General features: G+C 37.0%; 1 pseudogene; it reads left to right on the top strand.

Annotated features, from left to right (window-relative positions):
• The first annotated feature begins 6,178 nt into the window (after nucleotides 1-6,178).
• LOC145802768 (protein AE7-like) lies at nucleotides 6,179-9,052 on the top strand (annotated as a pseudogene).
• The last annotated feature ends 1,795 nt before the right edge of the window (nucleotides 9,053-10,847 follow it).

The following is a 10,847-nucleotide window of genomic DNA, read 5'->3' as shown; positions in this document are numbered from 1 at the left end:
AGAAAGAAATGGGGGTTGGAAGACATGCATCACACACATGCACGCTTATTACAACAATGCGCCCTCTCGACGGAGGGTCCGGATGAGTGTGCTAAGCTAGCTACGCTAAGCTATTCTAACTAATCTAATAATCTAATTAGACTAATTATTACATAATCAAATTGAATAACTAGCTAACACTAAGCTAATTATTACAACACGTTAACTAATTAACAAATTAGCTAGTTTAATTACAAATTCAAAAGCTAACTAATCAAGTAAAGCTAATTACAAATTACAAAGCCTCAGCTCAGTTCTAAGAGTTCGAAGATGCATGCTCGATCGCCTCACTTGGAAATCCGTTACCGTGCCTCATGTTGCCTCTGTTTTCACACTTCTGCACCTCTGAAAATTATGCCAACTTCTATGATGTTTTTGACCTACCTTAGGAACCATCTGAGGGGTAGTTGGCCAAAAGGTATGGCCATCGGCCAAAGAATAATGGTCATCGACCAATTTTGATGGCCGATCGGCCATTGATTCCTACAAACTCTCCTTTTTGCTGCAACAGAGCACAAACAGAGGCATGGCAATGTATTTGCAAGAAAATGTGTGTGCAACTACACCCCTTATCATGTCCAAGGCTCAAAGGTGTGTAGCGCTCGGCTCTCGAGCCATCAATCACGCATCTCGATGCATGATGGCCAAAGAGGCCGAGTTGCACAATTCAATGCCAAATGAATGCACACAAATACCACATAAGGGACCTTAGCATCTATCATGCTTGATCAAGAGGTAAGGCATGCACACACAATGCAATGCGAGGTATGCCAAACACAATGCAAATAATAAGCGTGCAAACAACATGGCATGCAACAAACATGCAACAATGTCATGCAATGTAACTAGCATGCAACAACATGCAATGTACCAAGCAATGCAATAACATTTTATCTAATCAACATGCTAGACATCATGAACATACAACAACATGCAAGTAACAATGTCATGCAACAATATGCAAACAACCATGCAATGGTAAGGGCCACATAATGCAATATTCCATGGACCAAACCAACCTTAAACAAGCCTCATGCATGCCAATATAATGGCCAAAACATGCTGAAAATGAAGTCCAAGAATAAACGCAATCATGCATACACATTGGTTCGCAAACAAGACATGAAGACAACAACTCTCAAACACATTGAAGGAGTGGAAAATATGAGAGTATGTTAATGAAATAAGCTCTGAAATCATGTGAGGAATGATGCCAAATCATGCACATAATACAAGCATAGCATGCTAGGAGGTTCAAAGCTTAAGGCTAGCCAAGGAACTTGCACTATAGCTATACAAAACATGAAGCATATGGCCAAGACAACCCAAAACAGTCCTAGAGCATGCCAAAATGAGTCTAAAACATGCATGGAGCATCACCAAAATAAGCTAGCATGAAGGGCATGAAGCATGAACTTGCAAGGCTAATAAGGAGTATTACACTACACCTATCAAAACCAAGCATGAGGTGACTTCAACAAAAACATTAGAGTTATATCATGGCAAAATGAGACCAAATACACACTGATATGGCAACTTACAAGCTTAGGCAAAATGGCATACACAAGGGCTCATTCTTAAGGCATAAAGAACCAACCTTCCAAAGCATGGAAAGAGTGACAAATGTAAGGGCATGACCACACTACATGCACTGAAATCTCATACCAAATGATTCCAAATCATGCAAATAGTCCAAGCAATGCATGCTAGTAGACTCAATACACAAAGCTAATGAGCAAGATTGAACCATGGCTATACAAAGCAATGCATGCATGACCCAAAACACTTAAAATAGAGCCAGAGCATACTAAAAGATGAACAAAAGCTTCTTGAAGTTGAGCCAAAAGCATGCTAGAATGATGGTCAAAAGCGTGATGCATGTTAGGCTAGTGAATGGATTTGCACTACAAGTGCAAGGAGCATGCATGATATGATCAAACCATGCCAAAACAGTGTTATAACATGGCAAAACACGGCCTAAGACATGCTGAAATGGAGCCACAAAAAGGTAGAAAAACATGTCAACTTGGTGAGCCATCAACACAAGCACACAAGACACAAGGAGAGGGGATGACCCTCTCCTATTTAAGACCTCAAAACACACTTTTCACCATTGAAATTCCTCTGGAATTCAGTGGTAGAAAGGTCAAACAAAGGCTAATACAAAATCCTAAAGGGGTGGCCCAAAAGGGGGTAGATCACCCCTAACACCAACAAGACCTTAAATAATCATTTCAAACACATGAAAATGAAGCTTTTTACAGTTAAGAGTTAAGCCAAAATAAGCACACAAATAAGGCTAAGTAAGCAACGAACACAAAGCTTAAAAGAGGGTTAGTGACTCACCCTTGTAGAACCACTTCAAATAGGCAACTCCAGCAACTTTCTAAGCTAAAAACCAAACTTTGAGTTCAAACAAAACCCTCAAGTACCTCAGCAACAAGAGTATGGTGTTTCACTTGGTGCTTTAGTGCAAAAGTGTGAAGAAATTACACTTTTGAGCACAAACAAGTGCAAATATAGAGAGAAAGAAAGGAAATATAGAGAGAGAGATATATATGTTTTGTATATCAAGATTTCAAAACCTCTGGAAAGGGAGAGGGGTCTCCCTTCTTATAGAAAATCAAATCTCAAGCTTGTTTAGCAAGCTTGAGACTTGTTTCAATCCCTCCATACACGTGTATGGAGGATGAAATCTGTGCTCACCAGCTGTCATAGCTGGCACAAAAATATCTACAAAAGCAGGTAAAAAGGTCTCAGCCAAAAGATATGGCCGATCGACCAAAAAGAGTGCCGATCGGCCACCACTAATGGCCGATGACAAGAAAACAAGGCCGACAGGCACAAGGCTTGGCCGATGGGTTGCAGGGATGGCCAACAAGCCACCCTTTTCCCTCAGAAGCAAAACCACAAGTCCTTGGTCCACAACCAAGCACAAAACAGACAAGTTGAAAGATCCTAAGGCAAGGCTCGCAGCCGAGACCTTCGGGAACACAAAATGAACACGAGTATGGATGATCATCGAGCATTCAAACGATGACGTCCAAGTCTTGAGGACGGTCAAAAATGGGGTGTCTACAGTATTTGACTCAGCCATGCAAATCCAGCTCGGCGCGGCACCATGCTAACGTTGTGTGTCCCTTCACTTAGCTCAGTCAAAGCGTTGCACCCACTCACGTTTGATCGGTCTTCTTGGGTAGCTTGGTCTGATCTTAAATGCCACTGGGAAGTAGCTTGGTCCGTTCTTGAATGCCACTTCTTTTGTAGCTCGCTCCTAGAACACTAATTCATTCAGTCAAACTCATTTGACTAGTTTCAACCTCTGTGCGGCCAAACCAAGCAATCTCTAGTGCATAGCCTGGCTTGCCTCAAGAGCCTGATTTAGCCCCGACCCAATTATCGTGGCATAAATTCCCCTCTCATATATAGCTAATGGGAAATATGAATCATCTTTATTATGAGAAAACTAAAATTTACTAGTAGAAAGTGTTGGAAAAATAAAAAAACACAAACAATCTTCTGGTATAATAAAAAAATCCCAAACTGATAGTTAGTTTAACAATAGCAGCACAATGAAAACGCACAATGCCACACCACCAAAGGACTCCCTCTGTTGATTGAGAGGGAAGGGAGTGGTCTCCTCTCCATCTCTTCATTCTGCATTGTTGTTGTTTTGTTTTGTTTTGTTTTGGTCTTAATCAAAACGACATCGTTTTACTAATTGATTGTAATCAATTCTAGCTCTCCACTATGTTATACTAATTGATTGTAAACTATTTTTTCTGCTCTGTTTTTATTTATTTATTTATTTATTGATTTTTGAGGGTTTTAAGAAATGGGGATTGTAAAGATTGTTGGTGGTGGTGAGTTTGATTGTTCTTGTTTGGTATGGAGTTGTTAGCTTGGTTAACTTTTGATTGAGTATATTGTTAACTTTGTTGTTTGGCTGAAATTGTTAGCTTTGTGAAATAGGGAGGACGTCAGGGAGAGAAAGAACGAGAGAGAAGCGAATAGGTTGTTGTTTTTTTTTTTTTTTTTTTGTTTTTTTTGGGCTGTGTGTATGTTTCACACATTGTGTTGCAACTCAAATTGAAATTTTGGTTTTTTCAGCCACCTTATTAGAGGTGGAGTTAGGGGGAAACAAATGGGGGGAATGTATCACCTCACCACTGTATAAAAAAAAGAGTTATCGTTCACATTATTTCTTATTTGGGTGTGAACTCACTTGATGGGTGTACTTAAAATATAAATTTTAATTTTGAATTTGTAATATTTTTTTTTTATGCTGTTTAAGTGATGAAAGTGTTCTTTAGTATGTTAAGTGGATTGTCTGAGATTCAAGTTTTGTGGCCCTCTTTTAACAACTATTTTTTTACTTTTTCCTTTTTGGATGAAAAAATTGACCTTTGGCGCAAGAAGACAAGACCACTCGACAAAAGGAGAGAAGTTCATGGACATCAAGTGAGGTGTTCACTTTTAATAATAGTGTAGATAATTTCTTACGAAGTCACATGATACAAACAGAGTGTTTAAGTTTGTGTTATATGTCACTTAGATGATTAAGTTTTAATTTTGTCAAATCCATTAATTTTTAATTTGAATTAATTTGGTTCATTTTTAAAACGAAATCATTAACAAAATGATATTGAATTGGGAAACTTGAGCTTCTTTCAAATTCAAATATGAACTTGAGAGAGCTTAAGTAGTTCGTGGAGCCCATCAAAGACTCCATTTCTATGATTTGAACCTTTATTTTATAGGATCCTTAATATATATCATCTATGGTAAAAATTAAGTTGATCTAATAATCATCATAATATTTTTATTTATCGTGTTTGTCTCTAAAAATATGAACGACAAGTATGTTTTTTAAAATGAACCATCCGCTTATCGAATAAAAATATTACAATTATCAAATTAACTTAATTTTCTCATAGATGATGTGAACAAATGGTTCTACAAAATGAACAGTTCAATTTATCTAAATATGACCTGTGGTGAACCTTACAAGCCCCTCAAGCTATTCCAAATTTAAATTTTCGACTTTGAAAGAAACCGAAACCAAAGCGGGAGTGTCGTGGACCAGCATCTTCTCCCGCAGAAGCAATCCCAAAGCATCATTTAAGATCTATATAAAGAATGAGCATTATAAGATATTAAGGAATTAGTCTTCTCTCTGTCTTCCTCCAATGCACATACACTCGAACTTGCGGAATTCAATCTCTCAAGCTGAGTATTCCCTTTCTTTGATTCATTCACCCTATATGATCATCTACTGTCTTCCAGTGGAGAAGGGACAAACCTTCCCTGTCTAGTCAAATAAGTCAAAGCGATTTTCTTGGGAAAATTGCAAAAAAAAAAAAAAGAAAAAAAAAACTATGGTTTGACTCTTATAACAAAATAAACTGAGTTTTTAATTTTATCAATTCAAATCCTAAACTTTTGATTTATTGTCAATCTAAACCATTTGCCTTTTTTCATTACGTAAAACCGACAGAAAAAATGTATTTTAATCATTAAACTCAATGAAAAATAGTATTTTAGACGTTTTATGTACACCTACATTGAGTTTAATTGAAATACCCTTTTTCAGTCGGTTCTACTTAATGAAAATTGACTGATGGTTTAGATTGACAATAAATCAAAAGATTAGGGTTTAAATGGACAAAATTAAAAACTTAAGTTTTATTTTGTTGCAAGAGTCAAACTTTGGTTTTGTTTTTGTAATTTCTCCTTCTTTCTGTAATTTCTCCTTCTTTCTTTCCTTTTTTTTTTTTTTCTATGAGTTGATTATAGAAATCATTAGATATCCCTGCTTCAATGTGCTGTTATTTACAATTTGGGGTTAATGATGTATCGGTGAGTGATCATGTATTATAATAAAGGACAAATTGTTAAGCAGATTTAGGCCGCGAAGAATTTCAATTGGAATTGAATATGTAATCTACTGATTTATTGTTATTCTGTTTCCTTTTGCACATCATCTTATCATTTATGAACAAGGGAACAATAGTGTTCAATGCTTATACAATAATTCAATATCAATTTGGCTTCAATTTGGTCGCTTTTGAGCATGGACCATAGTTTTTAATGTTTTTTATGTCGACCTTCTGCAACTGCATCAGGCTGACTAAGGAAAATGGTTTCCGGTTTAATCAATGCCAATCCCATTGTCTATGACAAAAATGAGCATTGAACTAGAACTGCACCATATGATGTCGACGAGTATGCTGTGGAGCCCATTGACTAACTAGAAATTTTTGATATCCTTTGAGCTTGATTATTACATTTGATGCTCTGTCATATCCACTGTGTTTTGTCGGTTATATATCTCACAAATCGTAGGTTTCTTTGCAAAGCTTGGTGTTGATATTAAAATTCACTTGTATTTAAGTGTATTAGAATTTAGAAAGGAATATGTAGTTTAGACATGTTGATCAAATCAAACTACATGGGTGAAGTTTCTGTTCAGAAAAGTTTTGCTACCTAGACAAAGGGAGCAGAAGCAATTGTAAGGAAGCACGTGCTGCTATGTGGTTCAAAACTTTTATGAGTACGTAAAACTTCCGTAGAAATTTTTGTATATTAATGACATGTTAAGAAATTATCTTGAAATGCATCTTAAAATTGATATAAAACCTAATAAATGTGTGGTGACTATCTCACTGCAACTAACATTTGCAGTCAATATGCATTACATTTGATTGTGTGTCTATATACAAAAAGTAAAAGAATGACAATACTTTTTCTGTTAAGGAATTGAAAATTTTGTCAAAGTGGAGGAGGAAAGTACAAAAGGAAGATATAGTACAATATTCACTGGGTAAAAGAAGGCTCTTTAGCAAAGTAAAAAACAAGCACAAGAAAATAAAAGCTATACATTTGTCAAAGAATTAATGGAGAATTTCTAGGGAAGATGCTACTCTCCTTGGAAGCAAAACTATCATGTTCTTCTCATCAAACAAGTGTATCTTTTTGTTGGAAGCAAAACTATATATTTTTATGGCAACTAGTTATTCTTGCTCTACATATTGTTTTGTTTTGAACTTATTTATTGAATAAAATTAGATACTAATTCTTAACATCCGAGTATGATAGATATTGTTTCATACCAAATTACACAAGGGAGCTAAGCAGTTTTGGAAACTCAGTACTTCTCTTAACATTCTTACATCATCTTAGAGACATAAAAGATCCTGATCATCCCTATTCCTTGGAAGAGCTGAAAGTTATATCAGAAGATGCAATTGAAGTAGATGAAAAGCATAATTGTGTGAGGTAGAGACAAATCCTCCTGTATTGGTGGAATTTTTAGTTCTTATAAATTAAATATGGGTTTTTTATTCAGGGTGACATTCACTCCAACAGTTGAACATTGCAACATGGCAACGGTGATTGGCCTTTGCTTGCGAGTGAAACTCATGCGCAGCCTGCCTGTGCGGTATAAGGTATGAGCTTTTGTTTGTGATGGTACCTCTTTGTTTACAAATTACATATTTTGTATGAGTCCCATCATAGAGGATTGGAAGTTCATATGGTTGTGGTATGTTTCATTAATGTATGTAGTGGATCCTATTGTGGATAAAATAGTGTTTCTTCAATGGTGTCTTTAGTTAGGTCTGATATGAAAAATGGATACAGATTTAAGCAAAAATAGAAATTAGGAAATTGTAGCTACCTAAAATTTGAGCGCGACCATAAAGCATAACTAGGTTAATAATTCTAATCCATGGTTCTGAGAACTTCCCTGTTATATTGATAATATTAAGGAATGGTCTTCACTATAACTATGGTTCTGAGCTTCTACTGATCTCAGCAAGCTATGAAGCATGGGTACTTCAAAAATGGTGTCGTACGAATACCGGGTACTTTCTGAGTGCCGAAAACGACAAGTACATGTTGGTACGTCGTGGGTACGGCAACGGTACAACAATTTTTTTTTTTTATTTATTTCCAACACCTTTTACCCATGAGTTATGGTTTTGTTCTCTTTTGTATCATGTTTTAGACAATAAAAAAAGAAAAAGAAATAATTATATAACTTTTTAGATAAGTTGTTCTCTTTTTAGTTTTGATATTGAAACTTTGTTTTGTATGTTGGATGTTTAGCTATAAATTTTATAAAAAAAATAATTAAAAAAAAATTGACGTACCCCAGCCATATTAAAACTTTGATTTGTATGTTGGATGTTTAGTTATAAATTTTAAAAAAATATAATTAAAAAAAATTAGCATACCCCAGCCGTACCCGTACCCGTACCCCATTTTTTAAAGAATTTACCATATTGGCATACTCGTATCGTACCCTTACCCGTATCCGTACTCGCACCCGTGCTTCATAGTCAGCAAGGTTGATGTCATTTTGAGATGAGTAATGTAGATATAATTGGGAAGTTTTGGAAATGTTACTTCTAAACATGATTGCTGATGCCGCTTTGAATTCCTTTTTTGTGCAGTGTTGGCTTTATCTCCCCAGATGTCAAGCTAATAATTGGTTGTATATCATCAATTACATTTATAATCAGTTCGCACATCTCTTTTTGATTTAATCTGGAAGCACACTTCTACTTGAGGGGGGCTGAATTGAAATTGGTTTACTTGTGCTTTGCTTCAATTGAAATATCCAACAATTGTTGTTGGTTTTGATTTAATTTTGTTGTCTTTCTATTTCTTGACATCTCTTGTTATTGTTGCAGATGGATATCAGAGTAGCGCCTGGAACTCTTGCAACTGAAGCTGTATGGATTTGATAATGAACCATGGTCTCCTCGTGATGCTCCTCAGGTTAGGATTTCATCTTTCTTTAAAATTTATTATTGTGACAATTCCACAATATCTATTACAATTTTTCCAGGCGGAAGAGGGTGAAGACAGTAAGGAAATTGATCAGCTTTTCAAGTCAGGCAAGAAAAAGAAGAAAGGCGAGAAGGGTGCTGGAGAGATAACATTGCTTGTTGAAAATGTTATGGCTGAGCTTGAAGTGGTGGCTGAAGAAGATGCAGAATTGAATTGACAGTTAATACCTGCTATAAATAAACTCAAAAAGCTGCCTCTCCTTATGGAGGTTCTCTCAAAGTAAGATGACTTTCTCTCATTAGTTTCATTGACATCATGTTTCCATTTTATTATTTATGGCTCTTATCTTGTTTCCTACATCAACTGTTGATTGGTGCAGGAAACAACTTCATCATGGAGTATTAACTCTTCTGAAAACCTGGCTCAAACCCCTGACAGATGGAAGCTTACCAAATATAAACATCTGTGGGGCAATATTGAGGATCTTAACTGATATACAAAAAGCATTTTCTCCATTTCTTTGAGTGAGATGTATGAAAATTATGTGTGTACTGATTATGTCTTGCACTTTATGCAGTTTCCCATTGATTTAGAGCATTATGATAGGAGATAGGAATTGAAGAAGAGTGGTCTTGGGAAGGTTAGGATTCTCCTTATGAGGTGACACTGACGCATGAATAATGGTTATAGCTTGGCAGTGGAAGGAACAACTCTGCATATTAATTTTTTGTGTTATGTAGGTTATTATGTTTTTGTTAAAGTCTGATGAGGAGACCACAGCCAACCGAAGAATGGCAAAAGACTTGGTTGATAAATGGGTATTGTGTGTGCTGATTTCTGACCACACTGCCAAATAGTATTCAGTTGGAGAGCACTGGCAGAATAGATGAAGTCCAAACAACCTGTCACAAAAAGAAGAGATTCCGGCGGTGGTTCGTCCACCCGGGGGCACTCCGACGATCAAGTCAGTTATCTCTCAAAGATAGCAAAAGTGTTTAACTTACTATTCAGAACATAAAAAGTGTACCTTAGACCCATGAGGGTGCCTCTCTTTCTATAGCCAACACAAATCTAGTTTCAATGGACTCTGGATTGCCGCTAATCTTTGACTCCCAGTAGGATTGAGATAAACTCTCTAAGAATCTTATCTTTATCCAAACTGAAGTCTTCTCTCATTCTAAGACTCTTGTCCCTTATCCGCTTATCCTGGACTCTGGTTTCTTCGCAGATAACTTCGGCCTAGACGAAATTACCTCGGCATCATGACCAGGACACGTGGCACCCCGGCTGGCACTTTGATGACACCTCGGCCACGTGTAGTCATTCAAAATTTATGTCCCCACAACTGCCCCCTAGGTTCTATTACCTCGGGATCCCGAGGTGATGGAACCTATATCTTTTGAACCCATTTCACGTCGACTATCTTGCTTTATCTTTCACTTCCGAGATTGCCACACATCAACTTCCATATGATAAACACTTCAGTGTGTTTGCATCAACGCCTTTAAAACCACTAACCAAATTTGATCAAGTTCATTGAGCCGAGATCACCCCATTAGCCGAGGTATTTGCTTCATTAAATCAAGAACTCCAAAAGTTTTATCATGCGTGTGAGGTGTCACGCACAATATTTCAACCGTTTCTGCCACGCGTCTTTTTCCTACCGAGCCGTACCCGACACGCGTCATCAAGTCACATCATTCGTGCGTGCGCCGTCTGACAGGCACATCGCCCTAGGCACATTGATTGCAATTTTGCCGCTATTTCGTGATTTTGATCAAAATCCCTTCTCTGTCACCGACTCTTCACTTTTGCATTCTTGTTCCCAAGCTCCCAACTCTCTCTCTCTAACTTTTCTCTCCCAAATCCACCATTGCTGTTCTTGCGAAGCTTTTTGCAATCACCTTCTCTTTCCCCTTCCGGCGAGGCTTTTTACTGCACTTCTTTGTTCATTACCACCGTCCGACACCAGTGTATTTTACATCGGCCACCTTTTCTTTGGTAAGTGTACT

The sequence above is a fragment of the Camellia sinensis genome, chromosome 11, assembly GCF_055761805.1.
Source record: "Camellia sinensis isolate YWXY chromosome 11, ASM5576180v1, whole genome shotgun sequence".
NCBI classification, from domain to species: domain Eukaryota; kingdom Viridiplantae; phylum Streptophyta; class Magnoliopsida; order Ericales; family Theaceae; genus Camellia; species Camellia sinensis.
The sequence above is the reverse complement of the archived record's forward strand: the minus strand, read 5'-3'. Positions and strand labels throughout refer to the sequence as shown.